The sequence below is a fragment of the Etheostoma spectabile genome, unplaced genomic scaffold, assembly GCF_008692095.1.
Source record: "Etheostoma spectabile isolate EspeVRDwgs_2016 unplaced genomic scaffold, UIUC_Espe_1.0 scaffold00001232, whole genome shotgun sequence".
Classification (NCBI taxonomy): Eukaryota; Metazoa; Chordata; class Actinopteri; order Perciformes; family Percidae; genus Etheostoma; species Etheostoma spectabile.
This window is the reverse complement of record NW_022602712.1, coordinates 19,901-35,865: the sequence shown is the minus strand read 5'-3', so window position 1 is coordinate 35,865 and position 15,965 is coordinate 19,901. Positions and strand designations below refer to the sequence as shown.

Below are 15,965 nucleotides of genomic sequence, written 5' to 3'. Positions count from 1 at the left end.
AAATGGAGACACTGATGATTATTGTGCTCATAAGTGCTTCTCTTTGGGGTTGTCTTGGTTGTGAGTTCATCATCAGACATATCTCTGAACAAATGCAGAGACAGGCTAATTCACAATTCTTCCCAACACTGGTAAAATGCATTCATCTGGCAACAGAACTACCCAAACACAAGCACTGACTTGAGTTATGTATGCAGTAAGTGCTACTTGTTGGGGTAGTTTTGCTGACCTCTGAAGTCCAGGATTTCCTCCATGAAGAAATGTTTTAAAGGATATTCTTCCTGGTTACTGGTTGAACAATGCTAAAATGTTATTACTATTACCCTAACTTTAGTATTGACTTGACTGTTGAATTCAGTAAGTGCTACTTGTTGGGTAGGGATGAGCCGAATACTCGGCTGAAACGAGTATCCGGTACGGATAAAGCACTTTTGCCGAGTACAAGTATCATACGAGTAATATGAGTCAATATCCGTGCTCGGATTGAATAAGTCTCCACTGACTGTGTTTCCATTCTGTGATAGGCTAGTCACAGTGCTAGTCACAGCGCCTCTCCCCTACACTATTCTGTGATAGGCTAGTCCCAGCGTCCCTCCCCTACACTATTCTGTGATAGGCTAGTCCCAGCACCCCTCCCTACACACAAAGATTCCTCCTGTTGTTGTGTCCCACCGGCCCTGCTCACACACGCTCAGGACACGGAGAAGTGAACGTCACTCTTCTCAGGTCCGCTGGCTTTTCTGTTAACATTTAGGGTTTCTTCAACTTCAGGTTTGTTTTATACTTCGGTTCAAACTAGTACCTAGTAACCAGGAGACTTCTGGTAACGTGGGGTTTGTTCAGACATAGTGCTTGGTAGAATGCGACTCGGGTTGCATCTCTGCCGTCTGGGTTTTTTTTTTTTTTTTTTTTTACTGCCTGCTGGCTCTAACCAGTTTTTTGAGTGTCTGAAACTTTCTTGCTGTGTTTTATAAAAAAAAATAAAAGGCAGTTGCGGTATAAATGAATAATATTACAAATTAAGATACACACACAAACACATTCCAACCCCCCGCCTCTCTCTCTCTACATCTCACCCACAGACACACACACTCACACATACCTGGTGTGAAAATAAAAAGAACCAAAAAATGATATGATATGATCACACTGATCATAGAAAACTTAAAAGTTAAAAAATAAAGTTATATTATTGAGTATGAAAACTCTTGTTCATTACATTTTACATAATAATTGCAAGCACATTGTTGTATTTATTGTTGCAAAACTTGTTATATACTGTAGGCCTATATAGTTTGTTTGTTACCATGACAACACCAATGACACTCAATGCTGATGCTGTCATGGAAATAGTTTTCTAATCAGCAATAAATATAACAATTTCTGATCAACCCTTAACTATTTTAATATCTGATAACCCCCCCCCCCTTTCAAGACAACCTGACCCACTTCCGGGTTAAATCTGACCACTTCCGGTTTAGGCCCCGCCCAGTCCGAGAACGGATCCGGATACAGATAATGCTGTACTCGCTCATCCCTAGTTATTAGAATATTTGGGTTGCAGTGAGGTCACTTGCATGTTAAAAATGGTTGTAGGGCCTTAAAGATAAATAAATAAATAAATGAATCTTCCAGATATGTATTGATATCACAGACATATAAGTAAAACCTAAGCCATTTCCATTTCATTTTTCTTCTTCCTGCTTCTGGCGAGAGCAGTCGTGTTTTTCCTCCTCTCCCCTCTTATCTCAGCTTGGCTTCTTCCCAGTCTGTCTGGATTGTCTTGTGATACTTTTTATTTTCTCTTTGTCCCCTGCCTGCTGTTTTCCTGGAAATATTCAACATGGAATTGATTAACTGGTCACTCAGCGCTATTGACAAGATTTTTTCATCTAAACATGCTTCTCCGGGAGAGCCGCATTGCCCCAGCGGGACGTTCCCTGCAGGCTACACTCGCGATTCCTATTCACGGGATTGGCAGGTGGTCTGCCTGGATGTCCTGACTGTGGAAGACGTCGAAGATATTTGGATAATTGGAATTCTGTTGGTGGGGCTCCTGATTGTCGGCCTTGGGGTCTCGCTGACCAATTGGAAAATTGGTAAGACAGCCGCCAGCAAATTCACCCACCAGCTGTCTGGGGAACTTAAAGAGTGCCTACACGGAGTGATTGAGGGGATGAAGGTTTTACATCTAAGGGCTGACCAGTCCTGTGAACTGTCTCGTAACATCTCAGACCGGACCGTGGAAGCGCAGAAGGGGATTGAAACCAACAGGGCCCAGTCGGTGGAGTTGCTTCGTGTAACCACCGGACTGGCAGAGAAGGTGGATGGACTGCAAAAATCACTACGTGATATGGATGCTCGTATGACGCTGAGGTCGGTGACAACTGATTGATGGACATTGATTTGTACAAATTCCACTGAGTCACCCTAAATTTGTATTGAAATTGATCCACTGTTTCCCCCCCCCCCCCCCCCCCTTTTCTGCCCGAAGCGGGAAAACAATTTGCAGCTGACATTCTATCCTTTCCCTTGCACTGGCTTATCTCTCCAAGGTCACGCAGATGTAATGAACTTTTACCAACACAGACAGTCTGATGCGCTACATTTACACACACAACTCATTCTCACACACACACCATACACCACCCCCCCGAACCAGCCCCAGATCCGTCTGACTGCCTCGTTTCTTTCTTTCTTGTGTTTCCACCTCACGTCCATGGTCAAGGCCGGGCTGAACTGGGCTGTTTTGCACAGTGCAGTCAGTCTGTCTCACATTTCACATACACACGCACACACACTCACAGTCAAGGCCGGACTGAACTGAGCTGTTTTTCAACAACCCACACAGTTTGTGTCTCACACGCACTCACATCCACAGACACCATACACCAATTATTCCTTCATGTATGTAGTCTTGTGCATTATGTTATGTCTTGTATTATCCTGCTGTCTGCATATATCCTTTTCAGAGTGCATGTGGCGGCGCTTTCACTAGCTGCGGCTCGGAGGCTCTCTAAACTCTCTAAACTGTATTTCGTTGCATTGTACCTGTACATGTGTGATGACAATAAAGTTGAATCTAATCTAATCTAATCTCAGGAGAGGGAAGCGAGTAATCATCCAAGTTGTGTACAGTAAGGATGGGACGTTGTTGACCTCAACTGAGGAGGTAATAGAGCGGTGGAAGGAGCACTTTGAGGAACTCCTAAATCCATCTGAAACATCCTCTGTGGTAGAGGCAGAGGTGGAGGATGATGGGGGTTTGTCGTCAATTTCCCTGGTGGAGGTTAATGAGGTAAGCCTAACCTTTTTCAAGTAACATTGTCCACCATGGACAAGACAAATACTTCAAGATTGGCAATAACTGTAGTTAATTAAATAGCCTAGCACATTTTATTATGTTTATTCAAATTAGTTTTCCACATATATACTAATACCACTCTGATCATATTCCCTTCCTCAATATTCCATAAAGAAACAAAGAATGATCATCAATGACAGAGAGCATATGAAGTGAATCATTACTCTCTGTCAACTTCACGCTCAGAAAGGAATATCACAACTCATCATCGTGGTCAGCGAGACCAAACACTTTAGAAACACATTCCTCAAGTCAGAAACTCTAGAAATGATCCCTGAAAGTATAGTCTTGGTTAGACTGAGGGGGGAACTGCATCTCATTCACTGCAGAGTGATTGTCACTCAGGGTTCAGAGGGACAGAAGCTAATCGTTACATGCTCCAGATGACTCTGAGGTGAGAAAATCTATTTAGATCTTTAAGAAGACCGATATGTAGATTGAATTAGATTTTCAGTCACTGTTGTCTCAATACTTCAGTGTCAGCCTACTTATTCTCTACAATAAATGCTCCAGTCCTTTCTTTGCATTAATACTGGTTCTAAACAACGACCAAGCTCTTCATTCCCAGACCAAAGGATGGTTGAACCTGCTGCATTTAGACTTCAGCTACTGTTCCAACCTCCACACCTCAGTGAAGAGGAAAACACTTCAATTAAAGGTGAGCTTTTTGCTCGCAGGTTTTGTCTATCGAACTCCACCTCCTTTACCGGCTCAGTCATGACGATACTGTGAAAAGCACCAAAAGAAATCAATCGCTACCTTGTTAGCAAGACCTGATATCACGCTACACTTCTTGTTCTGAAAAAAATGATGTTGATATCTTGACTGGAGACACCAGGGTTGATGTTTTACAAGCTTTAATAGAAAATAGAAGCAAACGGACAATGAGCTATAAAAATGACCTTAGGTCTCAGAGGGTTAATTAATAGGAAGTTGCTGAACACACACAGTTACTGGAGTTAGAGAAAATGACGTCCCAAACGGTGCATACTTGTGTGTACTGCTCTTGTGCAAATACATCCATAAGTACATACCATAAGTTCAGCTCTCACCTTTTGCCCCATGTTTCCCTTCATGAGTCAGAGCCAGCAGCACTAAGGAAGAGCAGCCTCTCCTACGGCGAGTGGTGGTGACCCACGGGGAAACTTTGGTTTCCCAGTCAGTTCCAGTAGTACAGGTGAGAAAGTGGTGGATAAAACGAGGACTGTGGGTCGGCGTTGTTGGTACGTGAGTGGAAATACATCCAACATGCTAACACATATCCAACGCCATCACCCAGACATGCCAATCACTGGAACGAGACAAAAAAAAACTGTCCAACGTCTCCTCCCTACAGTGGTTAACCAGCCTTTAGACACAAATACAAATAGGGCCAAAAAATCACTGAATCAATCAGGATTTACACATCACCTTCAATGCCCCGTATCCACTCGTAGAGTAACCTGGCTTCAAGTATTTGCTGTATGTACTCAAACCTCGTTACAACATGCCATCCTGTCCACCGGGACTTCAGTGTATCGTTCCACCCCTTTAATACATGTCAATCAAGCTGAGCCTGTAAAGGCCACACAGTCTGATTAGTCAAGTGGAAACACCTGTGGGAGTGGAACATGGCTGTGTAGAGATGGACTTTCAAACAATGCACCTTTTTTGACATGTCACAGTAGAAAAAGCAAAGGTAGAAATAATAATGAATTATGGCTTAACTCAGTTTACATTTTGAAACTGGACATAAAGCATTATAAAGTCAAGAAAGTAGGTGTTAACCCTTTCAAGAAACCTTGTCCACCATGGACTAAATATACTTCAAGACTGACTATAACTTAGCATGTTTGGTTACCTTCACACATGTTAATGTCTACTTATCTGCTACTGCCACTCTGATCATATTCCCTTCCTCAATGCTCCATAAAGAAGCAAAGAATGATCATCAATGACAGAGAGCATATGAAGTGAATCATTACTCTCTGTCAGCTTCACGCTCAGAAAGGAATATCACGACTCATCATCGTGGTCAGCGAGACCTAACACTTTAGAAACATATTCCTCAAGTCAGAAACTCTAGAAATGATCCCTGAAAGTATAATCTCGGTCAGACTCAGGCGGGGGAAACTGCATCTCATTCACTGCAGAGTGATTGTCACTCAGGGTTCAGAGGGACAGAAGCTAATCGTTACGTGCTCCAGATGACTCTGAGGTGAGAAAATCTATTTAGATCTTTAAAGCCCATGTTGCAGGTTAACCACCACTGTTGATTATTGGGTACAAAAAGCACTCAAGATTTGAATATCATCTCCAAATATTGTTAAAAGTTAGTTTTTGGTCATTTTTAGTGTTTGCGGGTTTATTAAGTTAAGTGTAATGTCTTGTTTGTGTTGTAGTATCTATAGAGATGTGTGGTGTAGTATGGAACCATTGTCCTGACTTTTATGTATTATGAAACTTATTGCCACCTGTCTTGCCAGGACTCCCTGGAAGAAGAGTTACTGCAGCTCAATGGGATTGTTCCTGGTTAAATAAAGGTTAAATAAAAATAAAATGAATCTTTCATATGTTCAAACGTTCCTCTCTTCATTTCCGACATACTGGAAGTCGGCCATGTTTAATTGGATGCTCTCCAGTTATTGTTGTTTGGTAGATTGACATTCTATTTTCCTACTTTGGGGACTTTTCATTTCATATTCTTTGTCTGACATTTTCTATTCCCTGTTTGTATTTTCTGTGACTGCATGTGGTTTTAAATCTGTTGGAGTTTCTTCAGACTAAAGCAAAGACACTGATGATGTCATCCAAAAGAAACATAAAGGACAGCAACCTGTTTCCAGAGGACACTAAAGAATGAAGGAGCAGCAGGAAACAGAGCAGCTCAAATAGCAAACAGCTGATTTATTCATCTGACTCGTAGAATAACGCCAATGATTGACTTGTTTTAAATGTCTGGGAATGTGGAACAGCTCCATGCTGACTACCTGAAATAAAACAAGGCCACATGCTGATTATTGGGGACTTGATTTGATGGATTTATTTTTCCTGTTGTGTCTCTGTTTAAACTCCTAATTTTTTATTTAGATCCTTAAGTTTCCAACCAGACCAGAGTGGTGATTGTAGGAACAGTGGAAAGATGAATCAAGACGGCTTTTCATATATATATTTTCTTTTTTTATTGACTATAGTTGTGTTTGTTATTAACAGAAATCAACCCGTCAACATTTCTCTTTGTCATAAAGTTCCAACGTTAAGTTTTTTACCGCCAGTTCAAAACGGAGCTGAACACGGAGGAGGATTCCTCCCTAACGGCCGGTCTGCTCTGCTCCGTGCCCCCGCTGTCCGGTAATAGTTAAAGCAGATAAAAACCTAAAGAACCCTCAAAAGCTTCAAGATAAAACTTACTTTTGAACATTAAATTGAACATTTAATAGTGTTCCCACAGAATCCCTTTCTATCTGACCACTGTTTGATAACTTTTGAGTTTATACTGCTGAACTACACGCCGTTAGGCAAAACATCCTATACAAGATGTCTATCTGATAGTGCTGTAGCTAAATTTAAGGATACGATTCCGTTAGCATTTAATTCATTACCAAGTCCCAAAGTAACGGAGGACTCCTATGCTATTAGTCCCTCCCAAATCGATCATTTTGTTGATAGTGCAGCAGGCTCGCTACGAATGACTCTAGACTCTGTTGCCCCTCTAAAAAAGAAGATAATAAAACAAAGAAGGTTAGCTCCATGGTATAACACTGAAACTCGCAAATTAAAGCAAATATCGCGGAAACTTGAGAAGATCTGGCGCTCCACCAAACTGGAAAATTCTCGTTTAACCTGGCAAGATAGTCTTAAAACGTATAGGAAGGCCCTCCGTAATGCCAGAGCAGCGTACTACTCGTCATTGATAGAGGAAAATAGGAACAACCCCAGGTTTCTTTTCAGTACTGTAGCCAGGCTAACAGAAGGTCACAGCTCTACTGAGCCAAGTATTCCCATAGCTCTTAGTAGTAACGACTTTATGAGGTTCTTCAATGATAAAATTATAACTATTAGAAGCAAAATTCACCAAGACCTGCCTTTAACTGGCACTGACTTATCTCTAAACTCAGGAACCTTAGAAACAGCTGTAAAACCAGATACATGTTTTGACTGCTTTGCTTCACTTGATCTTTATCAATTTAATTCAATTATTTCTTCATCTAAGCCATCAACCTGCCTCTTAGATCCCATCCCGACTAGGCTACTTAAAGAAGTTTTACCATTAGTCAACACTTCACTACTAAATATAATCAATTTGTCTTTATTAACAGGCTATGTACCACAGCACTTTAAAGTAGCTGTAATTAAACCTCTTCTGAAAAAGCCAAACCTTGATCCAGATGTTTTAGCCAACTATAGACCTATATCCAACCTTCCATTTCTCTCTAAGATTCTTGAGAAAGCAGTCGCCAAACAGCTGTGTGACTTTCTGCATAGCAACAGCTTATTTGAGGATTTTCAGTCAGGATTTAGAGTTCATCATAGCACAGAGACAGCACTTGTGAAAATTACTAATGACCTCCTAATTGCTTCAGACAAAGGACTTATCTCTGTACTTGTGTTATTAGATCTTAGCGCTGCATTTGATACCATTGACCATTATATCTTATTACAGAGATTGGAACATTTAATTGGCATTAAAGGGACTGCTCTAAGCTGGTTTAAGTCTTATTTATCAGATCGATCTCAGTTTGTTAATGTTAACGATGAATCCTCTGTGCACGCCAACGTTAGTCATGGAGTCCCACAAGGATCTGTGCTCGGTCCAATCCTGTTCACTTTATATATGCTTCCTTTAGGCAGTATTATTAGGAAACACTCCATAAACTTTCATTGTTATGCAGATGATACTCAATTATATCTTTCAATCAAGCCGGATGAAACTAATCAGTTAGCTAAACTTCAAACGTGCCTTCAAGATATTAAAACCTGGATGACCTGTAATTTTCTAATGTTAAACTCCGATAAAACTGAAGTTATTGCTCTCGGACCCAAGCACCTTCGTGACGCACTATCCAAAGATATAGTTACTCTGGATGGCATCACCCTGGCCTCCAGCACCACAGTGAAGAATCTTGGAGTCATCTTTGATCAGGACATGTCCTTTAATTCCCACTTAAAGCAAATTTCAAGGATCGCCTTTTTTCACCTACGTAATATTGCAAAAATCAGGAATATCCTGTCTAAAAATGATGCAGAAAAACTAGTCCATGCATTTGTTACTTCTAGGTTGGATTACTGCAATTCTTTGTTATCAGGCTGCTCGGAAAAGTCCATAAGGACTCTTCAGCTGATCCAGAATGCTGCGGCACGTGTTCTGACGGGAACCAGGAAAAGAGATCACGTTTCTCTTGTTTTAGCTTCTCTGCACTGGCTTCCTGTAAAATTTAGAATAGAATTTAAAATCCTTCTTCTCACCTACAAAGCTCTTCATGGTCAGGCTCCATCTTATCTTAAAGAGCTCATAGTATCTTACAACCCTGCGAGAGCACTACGCTCCCAGAATGCAGGGTTACTGGTGGTTCCTAGAGTAAAGTAGAACGGGAGCCAGAGCATTCAGCTATCAGGCTCCTCTCCTGTGGAACCAGGTTCCAGTTTGGGTCCGGGAGGCAGACACCGTCTCCACATTTAAGAGTAGGCTTAAGACTTTCCTTTTTGATAAAGCTTATAGTTAGGGCATAGAATCGAATATTGTTAGGGAGTAGTAGTTAGTCACATAGTTTTCAGATTTATCTATCATATAATCAAGAATATAATAAAACTAAAGGGAGACTTGGCATACAGCCCGATCTGGTTGGGGAGAGTTCTAGCCCGACCGGGCTGGAGCTCTCTTTACCTTGTCTCTCTTGGTTTTGTTGTAATAGTTTTAGACAGCTGGGGACTTATTTTGATACACTGAGCTCCTCTCTCCTCTATCTTTCTATCTTTTCATTTATGTGCATCCATGTCCCAGAAATGCGTGTTACTAACCTATTTCTGGGACGTCATTCCCCGGAGTCCTTATGTTCTTTTTTCCCCAGCATGTTCCCTTGGATCAGAGAGGCTCCAAAATCAGGGTAGCAGCTGTCGCCTTGGTCACGCTCCATGTTCTGTGATGCCATGTTCAACTGCTACACTGCAGTGCCCTGCTACGTCCTGCTACGTCCAGCTACGTCCTGCTGTGCCTTGTAATGCCGCACAGCGTCCTGCTATGCCATGAACTACTACAAAGAACTGCTACAAACTACTAATTTTTTCTATTTTTGTTATTGCCACTCTTCATTAACCCCAACTGGCCCGTCAGACGCCGCCTACCAAGAGCCTGGGTCTGACCGAGGTTTCTGCCTAAAAGGAAGTTTTTCCTCGCCACTGTTGCACTGTTGCTTGCTCTGGAGGAGACTACTAGAACTGTTGGGTCCTTGTAAATTCTGGAGTGTGGTCTATCTGTATAGTGTCTTGAGATAACTCTTGTTATGAATTGATACTATAAATAAAATTTAATTTAATTGAATTGAATTGACTTGCAACACCCTCGGCAGCTCGGACTTGTTTTTGTGCATCGTGCCCACCACGGTGAGGCGCCAGGGTTCTACTCAAGGTTTCTGCCTCTTAACCCTCTGAGCCCGAGACACTCGCCCACGAGTAAAAAAGTACCTCTGATTCATAGTTAAATAACCTTTGAACCATACAAGCGATTTACTCACTTTCGGTTTTGTTTAAATCCTGACGTTTTCGGCTTTACGGCGGTCTTTTCCCTGTCTTTATAGCCTCTACAGGGGATTCTCTATCCAGCCTGGAACTTCAGCCTCTTTGGGCTTTAAATCCATACTGTTATATCCAAGATTGATCCACTTTATGTCCATAATTCATCGCGTTTTGGCTCATTTCTGCCGCTGAATCGTTCGTCTAATCTCTCATCTCCCGCTCTGTGTCTGTCCTGTCTATTTTTCAGGAAGGACATGCCCATATATGGGAGATAAAGGCACCCCTCTTGTATGGAAGGCCAGAGGGGACAAAAATGCCTATTTATTCTATGGAAGGCCAAATAAAGCACTATTTAGACACATATTTGCTTGTATAACATTGCTGTGGGTGTAATATCAATAAATATGACATTATTATGTTATTATTGGCATAAGTAAATGTCATGAGAGCAAAACGTCTTGACTTTTTTGGAAAAAATGCATGTATTTTGTCAACTGTATAAGTTATAATGATTATTTCTTCACAGTGTGACTCCCAAGACATATGAGAAGTGTTTTAGAATGGAAAATGGCTTACTTATATGTCTGTGATATCAATACATATCTGGAAGATTCATGTTCCATTTTATTTATTTATTTATCTTTAAGGCCCTACAACCATTTTTAACATGCAAGTGACCTCAACCCAAATATTCTAATAACCCTAAAAAAAATGATGTTCATATCTTGACTGTAGACAACAGGGTTGATGTTTTACAAGCTTTTTTATAAAAAAAATCCAGATGGAAATTAAACTGTAAAAATGGCCTCAGGGCCCCCACGGTTAAAAGGAAGTTTTTCCTTGCCTTTGTCGCCTAGTGCTTTCTCTTAATGGGAATTGTTGGGTTTCTGTAAATAACATCACAGAGTATGGTCTAGACCTGCTCTTTAATGAAAAGCACAGTGAAACATGTTCATGCGAACATGATTTTTGAGCCTTACCTGATCCAAGGAAACATGCTGGGCGAAAAAAAACACAAGGACTCTGGGGAATGACTCACCAGAGCTAGGTTAGTAACAAGCATTTCTGGGACATGGATACACACAACAGGAAAGACCCCCGGCAGTCTAAAACTATTACAGTGTAACTGAGAGAGACAGGGTAAAGAGAGGAGCCTAGTCGGGCTAGAACTCTCCCCTGCTGGATCGGGCAATACTGCCCTGCCTCCCTCTAGTTTTATTATATTATTAACTATATGGTTAATGAATCTGACGACTACAAAGAGAAGCAGAATAGAGAAGGGGTGCCATGTCTGCAGCTATACACCCACCTCCGCCGGTCTAGACAAACGCTGCGTCCCCTCTGTCAATCCAATTCTTGTGAATGCAATATCTCTGAACGCCTAGAGGGAATCCCTTTAAATATGGCATACAGAACCACTTGCAGTCGCGGATGAACTGATTTTGATGTTGGAGGTCAAAGGTCAAGGTTACTGTTTCATTACGTCTCCAAAACTCTTGTGGTGGTGACCAAATGGTAGACACTCTGAAAGGGTGATGCATCAGGAGATTTTGAAGGGTCAACCTGATTACCATTGTGAGATGAATCATGCTATAACTGCTGTAAAAGTGGGTGACAGTGCTATGAAAAGTAATATTCTCAAGCAAAATCATGTTCTGGCCGTTTCCTGTCCTATTTGACAAATCAACATCCACTACCCTGTCAGTTAAAGCTGACTTTTCAGTGATTTGATTGGTAAGTGATGCGCTGTATTTAGGTTTTAATCATATCCATCGGCTGCCACCACCTGATTGTTGTCTTGTCTTTCACAACTAAACACACCCGAAGCATCTCAGCCGAAAATCACGCTGCACCTCAAAGGACTCTCAAGCACACCCAGCTGTGCTTTTGCAGAAGAGCGCCTTGTTTTCTTTTAGCTTGGTAGAAGGCTTTAGCTCATGACAAGGTAAACAGATTGCACCGTTGTGCTACTCATTAGTGTGTCCACTTCAGTTATGTATTGAAGCACATCCTTAGAGCTAATGGCCCTCATTTATTAACCTAACGTACGACAGGCTTTACGTGAGATTCATGAATCCTGTCGTAAGAGGATTTCTGCGCTCATATCTAGCCTACCTGTTTCTTTTGTTTCATGTTATGTCTTGGCAAGAAGTATTATGCTTTTGGGTCGTCCGTCCAGCTCTACATCAGAATCAGAAATTCTTGATTGAGCCCTGAAGGGAAACTCTGGAAAAAATCTTCTCCTTCGAGCCAGATTTGAACCAGCGACCTAAGGATTTCAGCATTATGCCTCTACAGTCCTCCACTCTACCAACTGAGCTATTGAAGGGAGCTAGGACATATACACACACTTCCTATTCTTGTGAATGTGATAACACAGGACCCCCTGGAGGGACTTTCAGTGATAGAGAGCGTTTTCAGTCTCAAAGCCCAGATGTACAACAAGATTTGAAGTAAACATTGTATTGCCCAGCGATGGTGGTATAGTGGTGAGAAGAGCTGCCTTCCAAGCAGTTGACCTGTGTTCGATTCCCAGCCATTGCAGTAGCTTTCTTGTGAGTGATGTTACTTGCTTTTTTCTTTTTACAAGAAGACAGCAGAAAGGTTACTTGAGGTTAAAACCCTCTGCTGTGACTCATGTTTGCACTTGCTGAGCAGACAACCTTACAACTGTATGTTTTTGGCCTTGCTACAAAAGACATGGAAAGCAGAGCTAAAGAGATTAAGACTTGTTTTGCGTTAATGGCCGATTTGTGCAAACAAAAGGTGGATACAGATTATCTTGGGCGTAGGGTTTGGCGATTTTAGTACCCCTAAAGTGTCTGCCGGTGCTTAGCATTTTTAGCACCACACTCAAACAATCTGAGCTAACCGGCCTGCTTTTTAACTGTTTAAAAAGAACAGATGTCCAGAAACAATTAAGGCCAAATTGAGCAAAATTGGCAGAGTTCCGGATGAGCTGGATGAGTTGTACACTTTGGCAATTCTGGCAATTCTTTCAGACACTGTTGTATCATGTAAGTAAACTGCACAAGTCTTTAAAAAGAAATGTGGCTGTTTTTCATGCAGGTTTGCATTATAACAATGCAGGTGCTATCTCTAAATGAACAATGGGCAACCTACATCCATCTTGATAGCACCCAAATCTCTGTGCTGATCTCCCTGCTTGGATGGCAAGTCATCTGGTGGATTTTTCCTGTCAAGAGGAAGCGGATCAAGAGGGAGAGTTGTTTTATTGTACTCACCAGCAATAAAGTTTATTTGTCTAGAGCCGTAAAATTGCATTAGGTTATCCACGTTTTCAGCAAAAAAAAATACCACAGCTCAAGTCCCTGGTAAGCGAACAGCTTGATTGTGGGATATGTATGAAGTGCTCACTATTGTTATCTGTCATGCAGGTTTGCAGGATGTTCACAGTCTGCTAGTGGCCATGATGAGTTGTGACTTTGAGCTTTTTAACCGTTTTGGCCAATTTAGCCAATTTTCAACCAGTTTGTGCAATAACATTTGGTGTTCTCAGGCATTGTGCAAATCGTGGTCTACCCTCCTGCTGTCCAGAAGATCGTAATCATGGCAACAGCTTTTTGGTCTTCATTTACTTGCACTTTAATTTGTAGTTCAGGAGATTGTTTTTCCCACAGTCCTCTATTTTAGAAGCCTGGGTAGCTCAGTCGGTAGAGCATCAGACTTTTAATCTGAGGGTCCAGGGTTCAAGTCCCTGTTCAGGCGTAGAGTTGCACATTCTGCTAGATGAGTTGTCCATTTGACATGCCTGTATGGACATGGATAAATTCAGATACTATCATACCATGTGTGTTCCAAGCAGGTTTGTATCATAACAATGTTGCTGGTAATTCTAAATAAACAATGGGCAACCTATATCCATCTTGCTAGCACCCAAATCTCTGTACTCATCTCCCTGCTTGGATAGTAGGTCCAAGGACAAGGACCATTTATGTTCTATAAACCTTTTCATTGGTTTGCTACCACTATAATTCCTTGTATTGTATCAATCTCAGAAATAACCTAAGAATGTCAAATTCCATTTATGTGCTTGTGCCAGTGTTCAACCACCTGTCACTGTATTTTTAGCAACAGTTGTGTTTTTTGTTTTTTTAAAACACCTGCCCCATGTGAGGGTTGAACTCACAACCTTCAGATTATGAGACTGACGCGCTGCCTACTGCACCAACGAGGCTATGAAAGGCATTGCAATGGTTCGCAAAATTTCAGAAAAACTAACAATTTGGTTGTCAATCTTAATAAAAACAATGTATGGTACATGGTATGGTAAAAACAATGAAATGTATACAATGTATACAAAGGCTAAGATCAACACTAGATGCTTTGTCATGACCCCATGAAAAGGGGAGACAAAAGTCTGTGTGCAAAGGTTGCATACATGTATGCATGGTGTATGCATGGATGAGTGTGAGGTATGGTGTCAGCGATTTATGCTGGACAGTGTAAAACTAACAAAGATGAGCGGGAGAGGTGCTGGACTGAGAGACCTCTAGGGCAATCACAGATGCACAACCAATAATAAAACACTAGTGAGTGAATAAGTTCAGAAAATGAAGAACATTGTTCAGAAAGCTTAATGAAGCTTCATATGACCATAACTATTAACCACCTGAACCTGGTAAAAGATATGAGGTACTCCTGCATAGCTAGCCAGTGATTTACCTCCTGTAGGTGGTGGTCGGCATGCCAACGAGGCTTGGAAATTTGCAGATGGTGATTCAGAGGAGATGTAACAGTTTAAAGTGTAAAGTAACTTAATTTTCTAAATTGTCCACCTACAGTGCCAACGAGAGCTCTTCTCTAATATTACCGGGTATGCAATAGCTATTCAACTTTAGAAGGTATTGTTGATCTCAGAAACAACGATAGACAACACCATCTTATCACAACGCCCATGTTTGTGTTTCTTCAAAGTTTGCAAAAACATTCATCTGAACTCGCAAATCAATTGATGAGATTTTGGAGGTCAAAGGTTCAATGTCAAGGTGACTCTGCCCTCATGTCTGTCCATCCGATTCTTGTGAATGCAATATCCCTGAACGCCTAGAGGGAAGCACTTTAAATTTAAAATACATAACCACTAGGAGTCGCGGATGAACTGATTTCGATTTTGGAGGTCAAAGGTCAAGGTTACTGTTTCATTACGTCTCCTGAACTGTATATGTATTTTTCCTGAACTGGTGATGGGGATGGTTTGAGCTGTAAAGCCTCAGTGGCCTAATGGATAAGGCACTGGCCTCCTAAGCCAGGGATTGTGGGTTCAAGTCCCATCTGGGGTGAATTTCAGCAGAGTGGCACAATGGAGCCAAAGGTTGATGGATTGAAACCATCCTCTGCTAACTCTGATTTCCATGGTGAGATGATATAACTGCTGGAAAAGTTGTTGACAGCCCGTGAAAAGTGGCAAGTCATGTTCTGGCAGATAAAAAATTGACATCCACTACCCTGTCAGGATCCTGTAGTAATGCTGACTTTCCAGTGATGTGGTTGGGCTGTCTACAGGTTTTGATCATATCCATCGGTTGCATGGATGGGACATCAATACCCCGGTTCTATCACCTGATCGCTGTCTTGTCTTTGTCGTTCGACGACTATTTGGGCTCACACACCTTAACACACCCGAAGCATCTCAGCCTAAAATCATGCTCATCATCAAAGGGTTCTCAAGCACTCCCAGCTGTGCTTTTGCAGAAGAGCGCCTTGTTTTCTTTTAGCTTGGGAAAAGGCTTTAGCTTATGACAAGGTAAACAGATTGCACCATTGTGCTACTCATTACCGTGTCCACTTCAGTTATGTATTGAAGCACATCCTTAGAGCTAATGGCCCTCATTTATTAACCTAACGTACGACAGGCTTCACGTGAGAT

At 41.6% G+C, this 15,965-nt stretch overlaps 4 non-coding genes across 4 annotated transcripts; 2 read left to right on the top strand and 2 right to left on the bottom strand.

The window, feature by feature from the left end:
• Window positions 1-3,438: 3,438 nt before the first annotated feature.
• On the bottom strand, window positions 3,439-3,654 carry LOC116674884 (small nucleolar RNA U3). Its single transcript, XR_004328233.1, has one exon. It is a non-coding gene; the product is annotated as a small nucleolar RNA U3 (small nucleolar RNA).
• Window positions 3,655-5,238: 1,584 nt separating this feature from the next.
• Window positions 5,239-5,454, bottom strand: LOC116674885 (small nucleolar RNA U3). Its single transcript, XR_004328234.1, has one exon. It is a non-coding gene; the product is annotated as a small nucleolar RNA U3 (small nucleolar RNA).
• An 8,277-nt stretch (window positions 5,455-13,731) lies between these two features.
• trnak-uuu (transfer RNA lysine (anticodon UUU)) lies at window positions 13,732-13,804 on the top strand. Its single transcript has one exon. It is a non-coding gene; the product is annotated as a tRNA-Lys (tRNA).
• Window positions 13,805-15,305: 1,501 nt separating this feature from the next.
• trnar-ccu (transfer RNA arginine (anticodon CCU)) lies at window positions 15,306-15,378 on the top strand. Its single transcript has one exon. It is a non-coding gene; the product is annotated as a tRNA-Arg (tRNA).
• Window positions 15,379-15,965: the final 587 nt, after the last annotated feature.